The following is a 22,959-nucleotide window of genomic DNA, read 5'->3' on the forward strand; positions in this document are numbered from 1 at the left end:
AAATTTATTTTGTCCACCATTTTTAGGGTTTTGATTATTAGTGCTTATAATTGTGTTTTTATTGTTTATTTAGGTGAGGATTTAGAAGACGAGTTTGGAGACTCGTATATAGTTGAAGATAGTGGCTAGTTGGCATATTAGGGTTTTGTGTTCAAGGTGCTAATTGCTCATTTTGTTGCTAAAGGTAACATATTTCGAGTTACTCGACGAATTAATGTCACATTCTTTGCTTTTTGTATGATTTTGTGTATGTTAATTGAGTGGTTTATTTCACATGAAAATATGGGTTAAATTCATGTCTTTTATAAGTTTAAGTTCACATATTAGTATGGAAATGAAATGGGAATGATTAATTGATGCTTCAGACGATGTTAAACTGAACAAAAATGGAGAAATGGAGGGTTGGGGGTGGCGGCCCAGCAGGCCCGGCAGGCCCGTGCAGGCCCACGGCAGGCCCGGGTTGGCCCGGGTCGGCCCGTTGCTTGTTTTCGCGATTTTCCATGCGTTATTCGTCGTTTCGGGTTTATTAATGTTAAATTTAGTATAAGTAACATATGGGTAATCTTTTGAAATGAATCATGTTAGTAGTAAATATAATGTTGATGGTAAAATTATGTTTATATTGGTAGTTGCACATGTTAGGATAGGTTATGAAATGAAATTGTAAGGAATAGGGTTAAAATGAATTTTATAGCGATAATTGCAATGTTGGATGATTATGCCGAAAACTGAGCCCTTAGTCCCTTTGACTGAATCGATGTCAGTCAATTGTGTGATTGGTCAGCCGCGATTGAACCCGCACTGTCGCAGATCGGGGTTGCGGGTAAAAATTCGGTTGGATGAAAATTATTGTGAAAAATGGATAATTGGCCTTATTCTTGTTTTAGGCCATTTATTATGTTTTTAGTTCACATGTGATGTTGGTTGAATTGAATGGTTTCTTATATTGTAGAAACGGCCTTAGATTCCCTTAAACCTTTAATATTGTTAATATTGCTTGAAATGGAATTGGTATTGAATACTTCTTGCAGGTTGTTGTGTTTGTCATAGATAGGTCTTTATAGTCTTTGACAAGTATATGTTCACTGCTTAATAGCCTTTGTGTACCTGACTTGGTGGGTTTATATCCAAGTTGGGGCATGACCTCGTTACTTGTTTTGAGGGTAAGTGGTCAGCTTAAGTACTAGCCAACCCTTTGGTGGACTCCTTAGGGTACTCACTTTGTTTTTAAAAAAATTGTGGGTCTTGGGTGCGGTGGTGTGTATCCGCATGTCTAGGTCTGCGCAGATTTAGGACTAGGGTTGTGTTGTGTCTTGGCCATGTTTTGTTAGAACCTCTGAGCCAAGATACTGGTTCGATTACCTTCCCTACCTCGTGGTATAGACTCGAGTTACAGAGTGACTATTGACGGTGCTAAGAACTTATGCATGTCTTTGATATATTGCCCTTTCTTGTATGGTGATTTTATGAATTGTAATAGGTGAGATGCAAGCCGGTTACAATTGATAAAGTTTGGATTACTGCTTGTTATATGCTTCACATGATAGTTTAATTTGGTCAGTTTAGTGTTCATATGTTAGAATACTCGATAGTTAATTGATTTATGATGTTGTTTACATGTTACATTACATGTTACATTAAATATGACATTTCGTGGCTGGGAGGACTCGAAGTTACTCCCCACTGAATTGTGGCTTCCGTGTTTGTATAAAATGCGATTGACAGGTTGATGATGATTAGATGGGGTACACGGACGAGCTAGTGAGCAAAAGAACCTTGGACTTAGTTTGGTTATATTTTGTAGTAAACCTTTAAACATATGATTGTGTTTATATTTTGAAGGGACATATGTCTCCCTCTTTTACTTTGGTTTGTATCACTTTATTCTCACGACTTAGTATTGTTATGTAAATTAGTTTGTTAGTATTTGCAGGTTTTGGCACTCTTCATTTGGAAATGTTTGTGAATGGATTAGAAAAGTTTTAAAAATTACAGGTTTTATCTAGTTGAACCAATTACAAACATATCCTGTCAGTTTTACTGTAGAATTTACGTGTTTATTTAATGCTAAAAATGAGGGTGTCACACTCCTAACAACTCCAATATTCGCAGAACTCAATGGATCAACGTCTCTAACATCTTCCCAATCACTGACCTCGTCTGGCTCATCAAAATCCAAATCGGACTCTGTCACCTTGACTGGCTCCTCATCAGGCTCCTCATCAGTTGCATAGCTCAGACACCCTAGACCGCGTCTCTACACAATGGGCTCTCTCACAACTGGAGCAACATGCGGCTCTAAATTCCCCAAACCAGCTCCTGCAACAGTCAAAACAGAAGGATCTTCCTCCAATTTTCTCCCAATCTGGGGCGGAGGTGTTATAGCAGAATTAGGCATAGGGGTAGGCATATCAGGCAACACAACATAAGATTTAACTACATTGCAAGTTAATGGCTACATAGCATCCTTCTTCTTATAGGTCTGGGCAAAAACAATGGAATGTTTTCCCACCTTAAAGGTCAATGTCCCTGAGCCAACATCTATAACTGCACCAGCAGTGTGCAGAAATGGTCTACCCAAAATGATAGGAATGTGAGCATCCTCGGGTATATCTAGCACAATGAAGTCAACTGGGAAAAAGAACTTTCCTATTTGCACAGGAATATCCTCTAAGACTCCTATAGGCTGAACTGCAGAACGATCAGCCATCTGTACTATCATGTTTGTGATTGCAAACCTAGTCAATTTCAATTTCTTAGCAAGACTCAAAGGCATAACACTAATACTGGCCCCTAGGTCACACAATGCCTTCTCAATAGAAAAGGTGACAATATTACATGGGACTGAAAAACTTCCTGGGTCTTCTAGCTTATGAGGTGCAGTACGAGTCAAATAGGAAGATGACTCCTCAGTTAGTGCGACATATTGCACAGTGTCAAGTGACTTCTTTTTATACTACAGCTGCTTCATAAATTTCATATATGCAGGCACTTGATTAACTAATTCTAGGAAAGGAACTTGTACATTTAAACTACGAATAACATTTTCAAACTTGTTAAATGATACCTGTTCCTTTGTCGGCACCAATCTCTCTGGATACGGGGCTGTAAGAAGCATCTTAGCCCTCTCCTCTAGGTCTCTCATACCGGCATCAGTGGACTTAGGTTGAAAATCCACTACTTTGTCCTTGTTGTAGCTCGAACCTTCTTCAGACCGTCTCAGGAATGAAGCATTAACCGCCGTAGGGTCATACTTTGGAACCGGAACAGACCCATCAGCATTTGGATCTTGCCTTAATAATTTCGGAGTCGTCGTACCCCGAAATAAGTAGTCCCTCAAGTTATCTGGCATTGGAGGACGAAAAGGTTCACAATCAGACGCATCTTCAGTCGATCGACCATGTAGTTCGGTCGATCGACTGGCTTCCGTAGGACTAGAAACTTCGCTGTTACCCGAGCTGGTCGATCGACCAGGTGTGTCAGTCAATCGACTGATATACCTGCTGATCGTCTTTTTCTTGCTGCTGTTCATTCCAGCCCTTTTCTTACTTGGTTCCGCCTCATCTTTTTCAGTAGCATCTTCGACCATAGCGGGCCCATCAAGGGTAGACCCACTCCTCAAAGTCATCGCATTTAGGGTCTCTTTTTTATCTGGCTATGACGGTAATTGCCCCGGAGCTCTAGTTCCACTTTTGCTTGCCAATTGGGAAAGTTGACTCTCCAACATTTTTGTAGAAGTCTCTCTAGCTAGAGACTCCTTTTGCAGCAAACCTGACAAATTCTGAACCATGTTTTTCAATTCGGATATATCAGAACTTTGAAATTGCTGCTGCTGAGGCACATAGGAAGGCTTTTGATACTGCTGCTGCTTATGAGGGGGCACATAATTCTGCTGCTGCTGCGGTGGTGGACCCGGATTAAGGATATTTTGGTTAGTCCACCTCAAATTGAGGTGGACATTAGAGGGATCGGGATTAGTACCAGTCTGCCTAAAATGTTGAAAGGCAGTACATATTTCATTCGAACTAGTACAAAACTCCGAAATATGTCCCTCTCCTCCACATCTTTTGCATGTAAAGGGACCATCTGAAACTGCGTTAACTTTATACATCCTACCTTTTTGGGATCCCCCAAAATCTAACTTGTCGAATCTCACAGTAAGGGCCTTTATTGCAGCTACAGCAGGAGATTCGGCTGATCTTCTCTGATTTCCTCTAGAATTCCCATGCTCAGCTTTATGGGTGGCCATATCTTCAATAATCTTCCACCCCTTAGTTTCTCCAACATTCTCCTGCAATCTGCCATTATCTGCAGCATCCAGGATAGCCCTCTGATCATCATAAAGCCCATTATAGAATTGATTACACAGGCACCATTGTTCGAACCCATGGTGCGGAATAGATCGCACCAGCCTCTTGAAACGGACCTATGCCTCATAAAAATCTTTATCAGGACCCAGTTTAAAGCTTGTGATCTGAGCTCTAATCGCATTGGTCTTCGATGCAGAGAAATATTTCTTATAAAATGCTAGGGCCAGCGAATTCCAATCAGTAATCCCATTGGCAGCTCGATCCAGATCTCGGTACCACTCCCTAGCAGCATCACGGAGCGAGAATATGAACATCGTCTCTTTTATCCGGTCCTGGCACACCTTTGGTGGGGGTATGGAACAACGAGAGTCAATGAATATCTCCATATGTTTAGCTGCATCTTCATTCGCAGCTCCCCCAAATTGGTTTCTCTCAACCAAGTTGATGTAGGACGGTTTTGCTTCGAATTTTCTTTCCGTCCCAGCTGGCAATGCGAATCCCTTATAGAGATTCTCAGCTTTTGGCTCGGAGTGACTGGCTATACTTGCTTCTTCAGCCATATCTGGAGATGTAACGGTCTCAGCTGAAGAAGTAGAAATAGGAGACAAAGGTGGATCCTCCTCAAATAACTCGTTCTCGTAATAGCTGGACAGAGTACTCAGCTCTTCCTCTGTCGGCAATACTCTAGATGATCGTCTCAACTCACGCAAAGTCCTTTCGATCTGAGGATCTAATGGTCGTAATTCACCACCTTGTGACCTGTGCATAAGAGGAAACTACAAGTAGAATATGAGAATAGTTTAAGGAACAGATGTCCCTTAAACAAAGAGAAAAACTAAAATAAAAACAACTAAAAATTTAAACAATTGCCTCCCCGACAACGGCGCCAAAATTTGATACCGTCGTAAAGTATCAAAAATAAAATTTATAATCCAAACTGCTACTATAGATAGTGGCAGTCAGGGTCGAACCACAAGGAGGCAAGCAATTTAAAGTTGTCTAATTTAAGTCTAAAGCAACAGTTCTTGGGGGGTTTGATTTGAATGATTCTATAACTAAAGGCAATAAAATTAAAACTAAACCAAAGCAAATAAACGAGCAGTAGATGAAAATAGATGAAATCAAATATTAAAAGGATGCTAAGATGGTCGGCTCACTGTAGTTTCGACGGCGGCAACTCTAAGTAAACTGATTTAAGCATGTTAGACGGGAAAATAAAAAGTCCTCTCGGTCCAATTTAACAGGTAGCAACCTTTCGGCCTAAGCTACGGGTCCCTAAATCTCACTAATACTAACTTTCGTTATTGATTAATGATACTTAAAGCCTAAATTAACTTATCTATCGATCTTATTAATTTAGTCGTCTTAATTAAGTAGTCTATTTTCCTCCCCTATCTTTCGATCTATCGGGTCGGTCAATTCCTAAACATTCAACTAGTTGCGTGCACTCGATTCTTCAAAAATAGCAATTAAACTAATTAAGTCGAAGCTAATCTAACACGTGATAGTCGATCAACCATGCAGGGCGGTCGATCGACCTACGGACCCAGTCGATCGACCAATGAAGTCAGTCGATCGACCAGAGCCCGATAACAAGTTACCTATTGTCGAAACCGTCTAACCTACAGATCCCCTACATCTTAGCACGTAGGATTAAGCTACTCATGATGGTGATAATAACAACGATAAAATTAACAAATAAAGCAATCGAACTCATAATTGAATTAACTAAATAAATAACTAACATGAAACGAGAATTTGGCTTTGGGAAATCTAAACTAGCAATTCTAAACTATGGAAGAATTAAAGCAATGAAATTGAACAAAGGGACAGAGAAATACCGTAAAGGAGAGTTGAAGAGAAAAGACCAAAACCCAATGCCAAAAGAAAACTTTAGTGATGAAAACTATTCTAAACTAATGGAATAATTAAAATTCAACTTTTGTGTATTGAACCCTAATTAATTCGATCCCTAAAATAACCCGATGCATGTTCTGAAACATAGGGTTCACGTTATATAGGAATATAGCGTGATTCTTATTCCTAAAACCTAATTACAAGTGGGCTTATAACTCTCGTCTTTTAATTTGCGCGTCAGTCTCGTGGTGTGGTCGATCGACCACGGGTACCAGTCGATCGACTGACTGCTCTTCCTGCAGTCAACTGTTCAGCATTCTGACAGTCTATAGACCATGTAGGTCAGTCTATAGACCAAGTTAGCTGGTAATCCGCTTCTAAAAATCTCGCAAATATATCTTTCAGGCCTTGCTACGCACACCAAGTTCATTTCCCGAGTCAAATCTCCATGTCAAATCCTATGCCAAGCACTTAGAGATGGATTCGGCTCGATTTCCGCTGGATTCTTCACATTTCTGCAATATTACACAAAAACACGAAAGTAGACGGAAATAGGGAAAATAGTAGCATAAACTACATAATTGAGCTCTGAAATGCGTGTGAAATAGGGTGTAAAACATCAACTTTAGGACACGCAATTTCGCTCTGAGATTGAAATCGTTCCAATTAGGAGACTTGTTAGATGCTTAGTTTTGACCAACCCGTGACAGGCGGGAACTACCTTTCTCAATTCCGCAATGCTAATCCCCGGCAACGGCGCCAAAATTTGATACCTGTCGATGTGAGTATCAAAAATAATATTTATAATTTCCAAACTACAACTAGCAAGCGGTAGTAAGGGTCGAACCGCAGGGAGGTAGGGAGTTCTAATGGTCTTAATTTTAGTCTAAGATTGGGGGGTTTTGATTGAATTATAACTAAGTCTAAATGCAAAAATAAATAAGCAAGTAATAAAAATGGGTGTAAACAAATGATAAAAGGAGCTAAGACGATCGGTTCACTATAGCTGTGATGGCACATGATCCTAGGTAAGTCCGAAATACAGTCGTGTAGGATGGGTATAACATGTCCTCTCAGTCCAAGTTAGCTAGTAGCTCCTTTCGGCCTATGCTACTAGTCCCTAGGTCTCACTAATACTAGCTCTCGCCCTGAAAAGTGATTCCTAAAGCCTAAATTACTTATCTTTCGATCTTAGCAATTTAGTCGTCTTAATTCATTAATTAATACCCTCCCCTATCTCTCGATCTACGGGTTGGTCAAAACTAAGCATCTAACAAGTATCCTCTCGGTCTCATTGTTAAATATTGCACTTAACGAATCAAACGATGCTAATCAGACACGGGTCTGGTCGATCGACCAACTACCTCAGTCGACCGACCACACGACATAGTCGATCGACCAGTTAAGCCAATCGATCGACCATGCCCTAATTCGGGGTCACCTATTATGCGCCATCTACGCTATAGCTCCCCTACATCTTAGCAAAGGGTACTTAGCTACTCATGTGAATGATAATAACAACAACGAATTTGATGAAAACTATAAAGGAAAACATGATTAAAAGCAATAATAACGCAATAAAGCAATTAAGGTTTCGGGATCTAACTAGCAATTACTAGACTAAACAAAGCAAATAAAGGTAAACTGTAAATTAAAGAACAAGAATTACCGAAAATAAAGGAAGGATAAATAAGATCCGGAAGCAATGAACTTTATTAGGAATGCTAAAACTATGAACTAGGTATGATAAATCTGAATCCTTAATAAAACCTTAATGAATGAATGATGAGTAATGAATGTCCCCGTAAAGCAGCAGGAAGAGTTACGTTATACAGAAGTATTACGTAAAACTCTTCTTAAAACCTAATAACAAATGGGCTTAGATTAAAAATCTTTTAATTCCCGTCAGGTTGCACAAGCGGTCGATCGACCATTGGCATCAGTCGATCGACCAAAGGTCGAGATTATCAGAAGCTTCTGATTTGGAAATAAAACTCGTTCGTCAGCTCACGCGGTCGATCGACCATGGGACACAGTCTATCGACTGACTGCTCCTCCTGCAGTCAACTATTTAGCATTCTAACACTCTATAGACCATGTAGGTCAGTCTATAGACTACTGTTGCTGGTAATCCGCTTCTGAAACTCTCGCAAATATATCTTTCAGGCCTTGCCACGCGCACCAAGTTCATTTCCCGAGTCAAATCTTTATGTCAAATCCCATGCCAAGCACTTAAGGACGGATTCGGCTCGATTTCCGCTGGATTCTTCACATTTCTACAATATTACACAAAAACACGAAAGTAGACGGAAATAGGGAAAATAGTAGCACAAACTACATAATTGAGCTCTAAAGTGCGTGTAAAAGAGGGTGTAAAACATCATATTTTAGACACGCATCACCAACCAACAGAGGGGTGTCCGCCCTGCAACAGACCATATCCTGACTTAATACTATAACCTTTAGGATCATGAACCCAATGGTTATTCACATACCCAGTGGACATCAGACCCCTAACCTTGCATATGTTTCTCCAGTTCCAGTTGGAATCAGAAGGAGGAACATAAGAATGCCAGTCCTGACCTTTTAAGTAGATATGATGAACCCATCGTACTCACAATCTGTCTGCTTTAGTGTATAACCAGTAAACCAGTTTCCCTACACTTGCAATGTTCCAAAGCTCAGCCTTCTTGACACCCAAACCTCCTTCTTTTTTGTTGCAACAAATCTTATCCCATGCCACCAGAGGTGCCCTCTGATATTCAGTCCCATCTTCCCAAAAATAGCACCTGCAGATAGCCTCAATTTTCCTTATCACAGCTTTTGGAATCAGAAATATTGATCCCCAATAGTTGTGTAAAGTATTCAAAACAGAATTGACAAGAATTAGACGGCCAGCATAGTTCAATTTCTTAGCCCCAATGCCTCTAATTCTGGTCACAATTCTCTCCACCAAAATATTACAATCCATCCTTGTTAATCTCCCAGCCTGGATTGGTATACCCAGATATCTAAAAGGTAGGTCCCCTTCCTTGAATATTGATATCAGGAGAATCTCAGCTTTCAGGCTCTCATTCACACCCCTAAAAACAACCTTGGACTTAGAAGCATTCACCTTCAATCCAAAAGTGGCGGAGAAGGTGGAAAATGCTCTAAGCAGCAGCATTATAGACTGATCATCTCTTTTGCAAACAACAATAAATCATCTGCAAAAAGAAGATGGTTCAGTTTCAAAGCCCCACACAAAGGGTGATATCTAAAAAACCATCTATGAGTAGCATAGTCCAGAATTCTAGTTAGGTATTCCATACAGATGGTGAACAACAAGGGTGAGATAGGGTAAGTGTATTCTTAATAATTACTCGTATCATTTAATTTATGTTTATGCTAGAGGTTGATTATCTAACTCGGCTAATTTGTGTGTGATTTATATAACAGTCTCCTAAAGCACCAGACGACAAACAATGCGCCTTTTACGTTTGTCACTCTATGTGGGAGGTTATCAACGGAAAACTTTCTACCGTTTCGATACAGGTTAGTGTGATTTAAAAACTATTTCAGACGTAAATTGAGTTCAATTCTATATACTTCCATGTATTATATCTATTTTGATTATGTATATTTTGAATTGTAGATTCCACTAATACCCAACAAAGCCCCAGAATATTCGCCAGATGACATCACCCAGTTGAGAAATATGTGGGCCATTTATGTTGTTTCATTAGCGGAGTCTCAATAGTTTGCACATGCTTTATGTACGTGTGTGTGTATATAGAGCCATTATGTATTGGCTTCTTTTGTTTTTTTGAGGAAGTTATGTTTTGGCTTTTGATCATCCTGTTTGTATTATTTTTAAACAGGGTTTAATTTATCACAGGGTGTAATATTTTGATGCAGGATTGAAGTTTTGCAGTGCACAGCTGCTGAAATGCTATTTTCAGCAGCAGTTGAAAAATAGCATTCCAGCAGCTGCTACAAACGCTGCTGAAAAAATAGCATTTCAGCAGCTGCTAAAACAAGCTAAAATCATTTTTTTAAAAAAATAATTAAAAACGATAACGGTTAAAAATAACATGTTGCAAAGAATTATTTGACAACGATTTTATTTAGATAAATAACCGTTGATATCTTTTCCCTCCTATTCAATTAGCCAAAAATATAAGATAACGAACAATAACCGTTGCCGAGTTCAAAACTTTTACAACGGTTTATTTAAGAAGAACCGTTGTCAAAGTTTCATCAATAAAAATAGATAATGGTTACATACCATTGTCAATAGATAAATATAACAACGGTTTTGCACTCAATAAAACCGTTGTTAAATTTTGACATTTAATTAAATAAGATAACGAAATGAACCGTTATCATATATAATATTTAACAACGGTTTTGGAACCACTAAACCGTTGTCAATAGTAAACTAGGACAAAGGGTTTGAAACCATTATTAAGATTTAAAAACGGTTTCTTAAAAGTATACCTGTCGCCATAAACATATTTAACAACAGTTTTATAACGGTTCTTGAGTTGTGATAACGGTATTATAGATCCGTTATTGATGTTATATAACGGTAGCGTGTTTGTACAACCGTGGTATATATTTAACAATAGTCATTGCAATAACGGTTCCATGTTTCTATTTAATAATGGTAATTGCATTATCTGACCGTTATTGAAGGTCCTATTTGGCGTAGTGAATGTTTCCTAGGTCTTTTATACAGTTGATAATGGAGTGTGTAAACACTCCGTCTTTCTCACTTGCTCTTAACGGGAATTCCTTTGGTTTTTTTCAAAGCCAAGAGGGGTTTAAGGCAAGGGGACCCACTGTCTCTATTGCTCTTTACAGTTTATATGGAATATTTGAGTAGAATTCTTCTGGTGGCACAGGATTTTGAAGGTTTCAAGTATCACCCTTTATGCAAAAAATTGAAGCTCTCCCACTTGTGTTTTCCTGATGACTTGCTTCTTTTCTGCAGGGGAGACAAAGCATCAGTTATGACTCTTTTGAGGGCTTTTGAAACTTTTTCCAGAGCGTCTGGACTGAGAATGAATAAGAGTAAGTCTTGTTTTTACAGCAATGGGGTAGCACGGGAAGTAGTGGAGGATCTCAGTAACACTGCTGGTATCCATGAAGGGAAACTCCCCTTCAGGTACCTAGGTGTCCCTATTGCTGCTAAGAGACTGTCTGTTGTAGACTGCTCTAAATTAGTGGATAAAGTGGTAGAGAGAATTAGGGGATTGGGAGCTCGAAAACTCTCTTATGCAGGAAGGCTAGTGCTCATCAAGGTTGTTCTGAGTACACTACACTGTTATTGGGCAAGAATTTTTGTCTTGCCAGCAGGCATATTGACTAGAATTGAGGCTTTATGCAGAAACTTCTTATGGCAAGGAAAAGAAATAGCTAATTCTCCTCCTCTGATTTCATGGCAGAATTGTTGTAAGAGTCAAAAGGAAGAAGGGTTGGGCATAATTGACTTGAGAAGATGGAATATTGCAGCTTTGGGTAAGTATGTGTGGTGGATTGCTCATAAACAGGATTATCTATGGGTCAAATAGGTGCATTCAATTTACATAAAAGGGGCTGATTGGTTTTCTTACACTCCTAAATCTGGTACAAGTTGGGCTTGGAGAAAGATTTGCGGAGTGAAAGATAAATTAAAAGCAGGCTTTCATGAAGGATGGTGGATGCAAATTGATAATCAGTATACTATTCAACAAGGGTATCAATGGCTTGGCATTCCATATGCTAAGAAAGAGTGGTATCACTTCGTATGGAATAATGTTAGCCTACCCAAACACTGTTTTATAGGGTGGATTGCTGCGAATGAAAGGCTGTTGACCTTGGATAGACGTAGATCAATGCAAATCTGCACTAATATGGGGTGGGTGCTATGTGGAGTAGCTAATGAAGACCACAAACATTTGTTTTTTCAATGTACTTTTAGCAGCAGGTGTCTGTCTATGTTAAACAACATGCTGGGAATGCAGGTACCAACAAATGAGTTTGTTAACTGGTGGTTGAAGTTGAGAATGAGAAGTCTGATGAGAAAGAAAATGGTGACTGCTTGTATCCAGGCTTTTGATATACAAGATTTGGGAAGCACGAAATAGATACAGGCATGAGGAAGCTGTAGCTAGGCCTGAAGTGATAGTACGATCGATTAAAAATGATGTTTTATATAGGTTACAAATGAATTGTAAAGGACGGGATGGGATAAGATATAGGGAATGGTTCAATTAGTTTATTTGATTGTATTTCCCTTTGATAGATGAAAACATGGTATAACTTGTAATAGTTGGTTACTTGGTTATAATATTACTTATATTTTACCAGAAAAAAAAAGGTATTTCTAATTAATATAAGAAGCTTTTCCTTTCAAAATAAAAATACCAAACAACAATCCCTTTAAATTCACACACAATACAGAACATGCACAACCTAGACATACTAATCAATACTATATATTAATTCCAGAAACCAAGGGACTTCAATGTAATTAAAGAAAGTTATACAAATTAATTATACTATATAGTTTTAAATCACTAGCATCGTGTGATGGACCCGATTAAGGGATCTCAATGCAAATATTATATAGTTTGGGTTAAAATTAAATTATATAGAAAGTTGGTAATTTTCCTAAACATTTGTAAGAGACTAAAACATGGTTAATTTCCTTAAAATAAAATAATTAATTAAGATGGTCAATTTCCTTAAAATAAAATAATTAATTAAGATAGTCAATTTCAAGGAGACTAAAAGAAAGAAGATGCTTGATAATTTTCTTAAAGATTTATAGAAGACTAGAAGATGGTCAATTTTCTTAAAATAAAATAATTAATTAGTATAAACATGCACACTTATGGTATTAATTATTATCATCATAAAATTATATATTAAATTTAAAATCTATGCAATTTTATTAAACTTTACAGTTTATTAGATGTATAGAGATGTTAATTATTTAACATACAAAAATATAATATAAGTATATAAATAATTCAACTTAGATTCCATAATATATAATATTGCATAATTCTTTCGATTTGATTTAATGTATATATGTAATATATTTATCTAAATATATAATCCTCTTAAAATTGCATGCCTAAGTAGTAAAAGTAATTTCGTCAGTAAATAAAAGAACTGTAGTTACATTGGATATAGTTATATGATAGTAATCACTCATTTGAATAGTAAAAGTAACAATATTATCAGCGAGATTAGTGAAAGTGGTAGAAACAACAACGGAAGTAGTGAAATACTCCCTCTGGCTTTTAATTTTTTTCCCATTTCTCTAATATATGTGAGTATTATAATGAAATGGGAAGAAAATAGCAAGCCGGAGGGAGTAATCAATATTAATGAGGCAATAGTGAAAGTAACAATAATTACGGCGGAAGTAGTGAAATTATCAATATTAATGCGGCAGTAGTGACAGTAACAATAATTACGGTGGGAGTAGTGAAAGTAACAATGATTACGGGCAAGTAGTGAAATGTTATTACTATTGTTTCATTAATAAGAGTAAAATATTAATAGCGGGAGTAGTGAATTTGTCTCAAAATTTATTTCATCGTAATATTAGGATATGTCATTGAAAAATATATTAATGATAAATTTAAGGGTTATGCAACTTTAAGTAATTTTATTTAATGAAAAAAAAAATTAATGGTAAGTATAGGTAGCTTGGGCGAAGCCGGGCACCAATACTAGTCGTTTAAAAAACTGTATACTAATAGTATATTATAATTCTGGATAATCCCATTATCACAGCATGGGATACCCACTAATGCGACACACCTAAAGTGAGTATTACATCCTCTCAAGTTCGACAAAGTTATTCCAACAATTTCAATAATCCAACCAAATAATTCCTCCCCTATTTTACAAAATATTACGAATATTCAAAACATCTCAAAAAATTCAAACCTCCATAATTCATCGACTAGTTTAGCAACACCAAACGCTCAAGTTACCAAAAATCATGATCGATCGTCTGATTCGTCTCCTAAACCCACACCCGTACTTCTCATATCTAGACCGACCACTTCCACAACCTCGTTGCCTCCCACAAAACCCCCAAATAATGGTGATACCGCCAACTCAGACCATATCGATTGCGACTTGGCCAGATATGGTAGCCCCGTTCTTGGGAATTTTGATAGCCGAGTATCCAGTAATGGACCTCAAGATCGAACTAGCGAAAGCCAATCCTTCGAGTCTAACAATGGAGATGTCGATACCATGGAGTATTGACTCCGTTTTTCAGCTTGTAAGTAAAGCCTATCTATCTTCCTTAAATTTTTTACCCGATTTAATGAGTACAAGAATCCTGAATTTAACTCCCAACCTGCCCCATATTACATATATGGTTTGGAACGTTCAAGGTACGGGGAGTAAAAGTAAGATTAGTGCTATTAAAGAAGTAGTACGGGTTTACAAGCCAACGGTCCTAGCTCTTGTTGAAACTCATATGGGTGACGATCATGCCATTAAATTAGGCACGATTCTTGGCAATGATGGGCATTCTCGTGTCAATTCTATTGGATTCAATAGGGGCATTTGGCTTTACTGGAAGAAGGATATTGTCTCGCTTAATCTTATCGTAGAACACCAGCAGTACATAACCGTGGAAATTTCTCGAAACGGGGAGCTTCCTTGGTTCTTTTCTGCAGTTTATGCTAGTCCGGATCCTTATAATCGTCGTGAACTATGGGCGGAATTAGAGGCGTTTGCAAGGCAAAATAATAGACCGTGGCTGATGGCAGGCGATTTTAACGAAACCCGATCCTTAAACGAAAGGCATGGAGGTGATTATAACATGGCTCGAAGATGCGATAATTTTAACAATTGGATTCAGAATTGTGAATTCATCGAACTACCCTTCACCGGACCGTCTCATACATGGGCAAGAGGCAATTCGGTTGAAACTCGACAGAGTGCGAGATTAGATAGAGCTCTCTGCAATGCAGACTGGGGTGAATTATTTGAGGAAGCAATGGTTCGACATGTCCCTGCAATACAATCTGACCACTGCCCCATTTTCATTTCGCCGAATGGTTTTGTTCGTTTAAACGCTGCAAATAGACCCTTCCGTTTCCAAGCTTGTTGGTTGATCCATGAAAAATTTAAAGAATTTGTGGACAACAATTGGCCTGCTGATGGTAATTTCCCAATTCGTCTCGAGAAACATTCACGAAGCCTTCAAACATGGAACTCAGAAGTATTTGGAGATATTTTTAAACAAAAGAGAAGCTTAATGGCACGTATTGAAGGGTGTCAACGTGAGCTTTCGATAGCCAAGAGAAGTAATTTAATTAAATTGGAAACAAAATTAAGGAGTGAATTGGATGATGTTTTTGCTCGAGAAGAATTACTTTGGTATCAAAAATAGAGATTGGAATTTATAAAAGATGGAGATCGAAATACGGCGTTCTTCCATGTCAGTACTCTCATTAGGCGTTGGAGAAACAAAATTACAACGTTAAAAAGAGCTAATGGGGAATGGACGGATGACCTGGATACAGTTAAGCGGATTGTGATCGATTACTTTAAGGAATTGTATACTGATGAACCAAACCAGTCGATTCTGATCTTGTCCCCTGGGACCTTTTTCCGGAGTTCAATAGTCGAGATTGGGAATGGTTAACACGACCTTTTTACAAGGCGGAAATTGAAAGTGTCATCTCTCATATGGGAGCGCTTAAAGCCCCGGGCCCGGACGGTTTTCAAGCCCTTTTTTATCAAAAGAATTGGAGTTTAATAGAATCTTCTCTTTGCGACATGGTTTTCAAAGCTCTTGAAGGGAAAGGAATGCCAGAAGGTTTAAATAATACTCATCTTGTCCTCATTCCCAAGGTAGAATCTCCCCAATTTATAACTCAATTTCGACCTATTAGCTTGTGTAATGTCGCATATAAAATCATAAGCAAGACACTGGCTAATAGAATTAAGAAAGTTCTGCCTCGAATTATTTCCGAGACACAAAGTGGGTTCGTACCGGGTCGCCAAATTACGGACAATATCATCATATTTCAGGAAGCTATACATTCTATGCGTAACAAGAAAGGTCAAAAAGGGATATTGGCGATAAAGATCGATCTAGAGAAAGCCTATGACAGATTGAGGTGGAGCTTTATCCACGACACATTACGTGACATGGGACTTCCGGGTCTGCTAATTGATGTTGTCATGGAGTGCGTTTCTACTGCTAGAATGCGGATTCTTTGGAACGGGGAAGCTACTAAACAATTCAATCCTTCTCACGGGGTTCGGCAAGGTGATCCCTTGTCATCTTATCTTTTCGTTATGTGTCTAGAGAAATTGCAACAGACGATAGATCAAGAAGTTCGTAATAGAAATTGGAAACCGGTCACTATATGTCGGAATGGGCCGTGTATTACCAATCTCTTTTTTGCAGACTATATGGTTCTCTTTGGGGAAGCTACGGAGGAACAGGCCTTAGTGATGAAATATGTTCTTGATAATTTCTGTAATGCCTCAGGTGAGAAAGTTAGTGAGGCAAAATTGAGAGTCTTATTCTCGTCAAACACCAATAGAGACGATAGGGTCTCGGTTTGTAGGGCTTTAGGGTTCAGCGAGACAGACGACTTGGGTACTTACCTAGGCATGCCAACGATCAATGGGCGAGTTACCAGACAAACTTTTGCTCATCTTGAAGACAAAGTTAATAAGCGACTTGCAGGATGGTCATCTAAAAAGCTCTCTTTAGCGGGTAGGACTACTCTAGTCCAATCAACCTTAAGTACGATTGCCAATTATAGTATGCAATCGGCCAAGATCCTAAGAGCAGTTTGCGACTCCATAGATCGAAAATCACGAGGATTTCTATGGGGAGGTGATGAAGCTAAAAAATCTGCCCACCTTATTTCATGGGAAAATGTGCAAAAGCCAAAGTCCATTGGAGGCTTAAGCATTATGTCAGCTCGACAAGCAAACGCGGCGTTTCTCACAAAGCTTGGATGGGGAGTCCTAACGGAACCAAATAATCTATGGTCGCGGGTTCTAAGAGCCAAATATTGTAATAGTCGGTGTGACATCGATATCTTCCAGCCTAAGAGTAGCATGTCTAATGTATGGGCCGGTATCGTCTCACAATCACGTACTATTGTACGAGGAGCAGCTATGGTAGTAGGAAATGGCAGGTAAACTCTCTTTTGGGATCATGCGTGGGTTGATGGCGAATGCCTAAGTGACCGTATTGTTGCTCCTATTCCCGCTGACATCCTCGGAGCTACAGTAAGCGATAGATATGTGGTGTGAAGTATCGGGTTGGAAGTGGGACCTTTTCTCGAACTTTCTACCTCAAAGTTCGTTGTTAAAGATTGCGTCTATTTCAATCACAAATGATCCAGAAGCACTTGATTCCCTATATTGGCAGGGCTCGCACTCGGGTAAATTCTCTCTTAAGTCTGCTCTAGGTTATCTTCGAGAAACTCCTATCACCAATGAGAATGAACCTGCTATATGGCGCATTATATGGCGTTTACCAGTGCAGCAAAGAGTGTGCATGTTCCTGTGGCTCGCGGCTCATGGTAGACTCATGATAAATGTTAACCGAGTTATACGAAATATGGGAGACGATCCGTTGTGTCCAAGGTCCGGTAGCGAGGAAGAAACAACCGAGCATTTGCTTCAATCTTGTCCAGTGTCGAAACAAATTTGGGACGGAGTGGGCATTGAAGTTGACTGCAACTCCTTCTACAATTCGCCAGTTTTCGAGTGGCTCACTATGTATGCGAGTAATGAAGTTTTCACATCAATTCATGATTGGCCCCTTTATTTTGCCATTACGTGTTGGTGGATATGGAAATGGAGGAATAATGTCGTATTTGGAAGGAGTAGCGATAACCCGATTAACCCAAGAGCTTTCCTTTATCAATAATTCGAAGCAACAAAAAAAGCCTTTGATATATACGACATATTCATTCCAGAACAATGAGGCAATAATATGGAAATTTTTGTGCGTTGGAATCCTCCACCTTACGGGTGGGTATTGCTTAATACTGACGGCGCATCTAAAGGAAACCCCGAGTTAGCAGGTGGTGGTGGAATTCTAAGAGATCAGACAGGCAATTTCATCACGGCATTTTACCTCTCATGCGGAATATGCACATCCATGAAAACAGAACTTATAGCTCTTCTCACCGGTTTAAATCAAGCGAAGAAACTTGGCTTAACGAGGGTTCTCGTTCAAATGGATAATAAACCTTGCATAAAGCTTATTTTAGAAGATCAGCTGGTTAGTAATAACCTTAAATTTATCGTCAAGAGTTGCAAAGAATTAATATACGATGCAGGGTGGACTGTGAAGTTGGAGCACACGTATAGGGAAGCTAATCGAGTTGCGGATTTCTTAGCAAATGTTGGAGTTTCATCGAGCACTAGCCCGACTCACTTGGATGCACCTACAAATGAGCTTTGTTCTATACTTCGGGAGTATATTTTTGGGGTGGCCATTCCCCGTATTATCGCAAATAATTAGTTCTCGGGGGTTCGCCCCTCGTATGTACCAAAAAAAAAAAAAAAAAAAAAAAAAAAAAAAAAAGTTCGACAAAGTAACACTTCAAACAACCATTAATTACCTAAACAAGATAGACAACAACATGAGAATTTATTTTTTTGGTTCAGTTGTTTTGCCTTTGGTACTAACTACTAAGTATAGTTAAAGGCGTAAAGTTCAAATACATCACAGACACACAAACATGACCCTCATACCCATATATAAATTTTTCCAAACAATTTGAACAATATCATCAAAAAATATACGCATTCAATGGACTACACACCATAAAAAAGAAAGTTGTTATTATAAATTTTACGCCCACTATGGTCATTATTGACCTATGCTCTACATTTCTAATTGATCAAAAGGAAACAAATACACCCACCATAAGCAGCTAATTGCAAAATCAATTTTGTTTTGAGAAGGCCGAGACTTATAATAGGCAGCCCTGGAATGCCTTTCCACCAAACACACACCCAAAAAATGCATATATATAACATAGAGTTCCAAATTTCAGACTATAAGCATCTAAAAAAATCCAGCGATAATAAAGACAGTTAATTGTAAAATAAGGAGCAAATGGTTACCAAGAATTTCCTGAAACATCCGTTATTGGCGGCCTACAGTTGATCAATCTCCCCTGCTGGATCTCCCTGAACTAGTTAAGCACAAGTCTAACAAAGACAAGAATACACAATTTTAAATTAAATAACCATATTTACTTGTGGCTCGACCTGTCACTGGAAAATAGGCATCCTTTCGTTAGTATAATAATTTGATGCCAGGCTACAAATGGCGTTTACTATGGAGCTATATGCATAACTTCATAGTATGTGTGTCGGACACTTAACACTTAGACCTTTGGTACGTATGAGTAAAATAGCTTTGAACTTGAGTAATGTAGGTTATGTGAAGAATTCGGTCCTAGGTTTGTGCAACTCCTAGCTTCGTCAACTCATAAAATTTGTGAGCTAGGGGTAGGCGGATACAAATAACGTATGTAATAATTTGAGTATATGGCCTACTATTAACTAATGTGCTGCATTACCACTTGACATTGGTTTATGATTATATTAACATTGGCAGTAGTTACATTAGAACCGACAATGAAGTTTCAAGATTCCAAGTTTTTTTGTTTATGATTATATTAACATTCAACCTTCTGAATGTATTTTCATTGATTTTTTAAGATGTTGTCATATGATAAAAATCTACTTTGGATCAATGGATTAACTTCCAGTTTAGTGTGTTGAATTAGTAAACCATTTATTGACTATGATGCCTCGAAATAATTAGTAACCCGTGTCCGGTGTCATATTTTACAATTAGCAGGCGGGTGATCCATTATACGTCTTACTTTGATTCTGGTTAGCAGCGCTTGGTGCAGGGCTTCTAATAGAAAGAAATTCTGCATGGAGTAGCTAGACTTAGTAGCTCAAATGACATAGAGTTTGAAGAACAAACCTTTATGGCTAAATTGACCGAGGCTAACATGTTAACTATACTCTTACCCATCTGAAAACAAATATTATCACAAATTCTCTGTTATTTTTCTCCTCAACAAATTTTATCACTTAAAGAGAACAAAGACTAACTCATTTGACACACATTTTTTAGAGATAAAACTGTAGAGAGCTCGTTAGTTGACAAATCATCGGCAATAATTGTAATATAAGTTAACTGAGTAGGGGTTCGAACTCGACATACTTTCGTTCCCCATTCCCCTCCAACTTAAACTCAAATTAGAACCTCCATTAATGATGTTCTTGTAACCGAATTAATGCTTGATTTATCCAAACCATCTTCAACAAATTCACCCAAAAACCACCCGTCTTCCATTAATTAGATAGTAACAAGCCCTCTTACTATTGCCATCACTCATTCACAACAAGGAAAAGCTAAACACGACCTACCCACAAACAAATATATGCATGCAAAACCAAAATCAAAATAATTGCAATCAAGAAGCTCAAAAATAAATATAGAAAGCAAGAGTTAATTACCAAGTTGTGAAAACCCTTCATTTTGGTCGTAGGCCCGTAGCTTTGTCAAGGAAAACATCTACTCTATCATCCCTCTTCCTCTCTGCATGCGTATTGATGATGCATGAAAAAAATCGGAAGATCAGTTAGCATACCTTGATTAATATTGACAGGCCGGGCGTTCTGACCGTGATGGGGCAACAATGGCGTAGAGTGGGCTGGGGACGATTTGGTTTCTTCGGTGAGGAAGAAGAAATTGCAGGGATTTTATTAAGAGGTGAAAAGGGAAAAATGGGTGTGGGAGGGCTAGGGTGAGGGAAATAAAGAGTGGTTATAAGATCACGTGAGAGACACACTGTTCCAGGAACAGTAAGGGGATTTGGGGGGTTTTTTAAAGAGTATAGATATAGATAATTGACGTACCATGTGACATGATAATTTTTTATTAGGAAATGTTCACATTTTATGGTAAACTTAAATTCAAAACATAGTTGTGTATACAATTGTTTCGAAAACATCATTTAAGTTAGGTGAATTTTAAGGAATATAAGATCGTTACAAGTGAGATGTACCCAGGGCCGTCTCGGAGATTCGGGGGCCTTGTGCAAAATCATAATATGGGGCCCTAGTTATATGAACAGAAATTTTCTAATTTTTACATAAATCTAAATTCAATTGATCCATCGAAACAAAATCCAATTTACAACCTACTGTCAAACAAATCCTTAATATCATACATTATACACATACAAGAATATGAACTTAGTTAATCTATACTTTTGTGAGCCAAGCTCAAGGTTGTTTCCCGTATTTTTGGGCTCTTTTGAGTGAAATATTATTGCATTCCTGTTGAACCATACCCTTACAATTGACAGAAATTGATTGAACGCATTTTATTTATTTATTTGTTGGTATTAAACAAATAAACAATGGGCTGAAAATTTCCCTAAAAAAAAATATGCTCCAAGAGTTCATTCAGTAGAAAGGGTAGGGAAACAATAGCAATTATGTGGGCCTTAATATTAAATGAAAGGGGAAAAGGGCAGTTGAAGGGGTGACGAACTGACGACTGACGAGGTTCGAACACTAGAATTCATGAAAAGTAACTATTAAAAACAAACCACTGCACCAGTACGCTCAACATGCTTTCTTTAGTCACTTCTTTTATTTGTCTCTGTCTTTCTTGGGTTTTTGGGCCTAAAATTTGGGGGCCCTGTGCAGCCGCACGGGCTGCACGGGCTCAAAGACGGGCCTGGATGTACCCATGTTAGAACATCTAAGCTGCTACTTGACGTCAACAAATTACTAAATAACGTCAATAATATGTAATGAATTTCCTAATTTGCCCCTCCTAACCCAACCATTTCAATCAAACTATCGACAAACAATTTAATACACAAATCGAAACTAACAACTAATATCAAATAACGAACAATTGAAGAACCTTAGATTTGATCAACGAATCGAAAAGCGTTAAACTAATCGACTGAAAACGAAACGTTTTTTTTTAAATCAAAACAATGAATTACTAAATGAAACAACGTCAAACTAATCGGCGTAAAACGAATTAATTTTAAAAAAGTTCAAACATCGAATCACTAATCATGCCAATGTAACTAATCGACTTAAAATGAAATCAACGTCAAACGAATCTTATTAAGTAACGGTCAACTTTAAACGGTCATAACTTAAGTTCTAGACAAGATATTGAAGTAAGTGCAGTTAATAGTGTATTCTCTTACGGTTCTAACGGCAGGTCATACGCCGAAACCAGACAAAAAACGAGGGAGATATGACCGTTTTACGAAAATGTGGCGGTACAGGAAAACTTTGGGCGTGGAACATACACATCCAGACCTAGGTTTGGACGTGAATGATTCACATCTAGGCCTAAGATTGGACATGAATGGTCCACGTCCAGGCCTAATTTTACCTTTAATTTATGATTAATATGACCCAACCTATCCATGGTTTCCCTCATAACCTTAAATGGGTATTTTAATAACTACCTCATATATTAACTAAAACCACTTTGCCTTCAAACCTAAATAAACTAATTAGGGATTTTCTGTAACACCCCCATACTCCAAGTGCCTTACCAGGACCACTCAGGTATGAAGACATTACCATCTCGGTCGCCCGAGGTATGATAATCAAATAGACAAAACAGAAACAACGTTTAATATAAATAGTTTAATGAATAAATACAATCCTCAAACCAAACCAAAGTACGATACATTATTCCAAACTATCTCGTTATCAATCGAAATGTAAATAAATGCTA

The 22,959-nt window shown here is 38.1% G+C and overlaps 1 long non-coding RNA gene across 1 annotated transcript; it reads right to left on the reverse strand.

Moving 5' to 3' along the window:
- Nucleotides 1–6,237: 6,237 nt before the first annotated feature.
- Nucleotides 6,238–20,968, reverse strand: LOC141598278 (uncharacterized). The gene is made up of 3 exons (XR_012523390.1): nt 20,697–20,968; nt 19,281–19,367; nt 6,238–6,940 (listed from the first exon to the last, which is right to left on the reverse strand). It is a non-coding gene; the product is annotated as an uncharacterized LOC141598278 (long non-coding RNA).
- Nucleotides 20,969–22,959: the final 1,991 nt, after the last annotated feature.

The sequence above is a fragment of the Silene latifolia genome, chromosome 9 (assembly GCF_048544455.1).
Source record: "Silene latifolia isolate original U9 population chromosome 9, ASM4854445v1, whole genome shotgun sequence".
Taxonomy (NCBI): Eukaryota; Viridiplantae; Streptophyta; class Magnoliopsida; order Caryophyllales; family Caryophyllaceae; genus Silene; species Silene latifolia.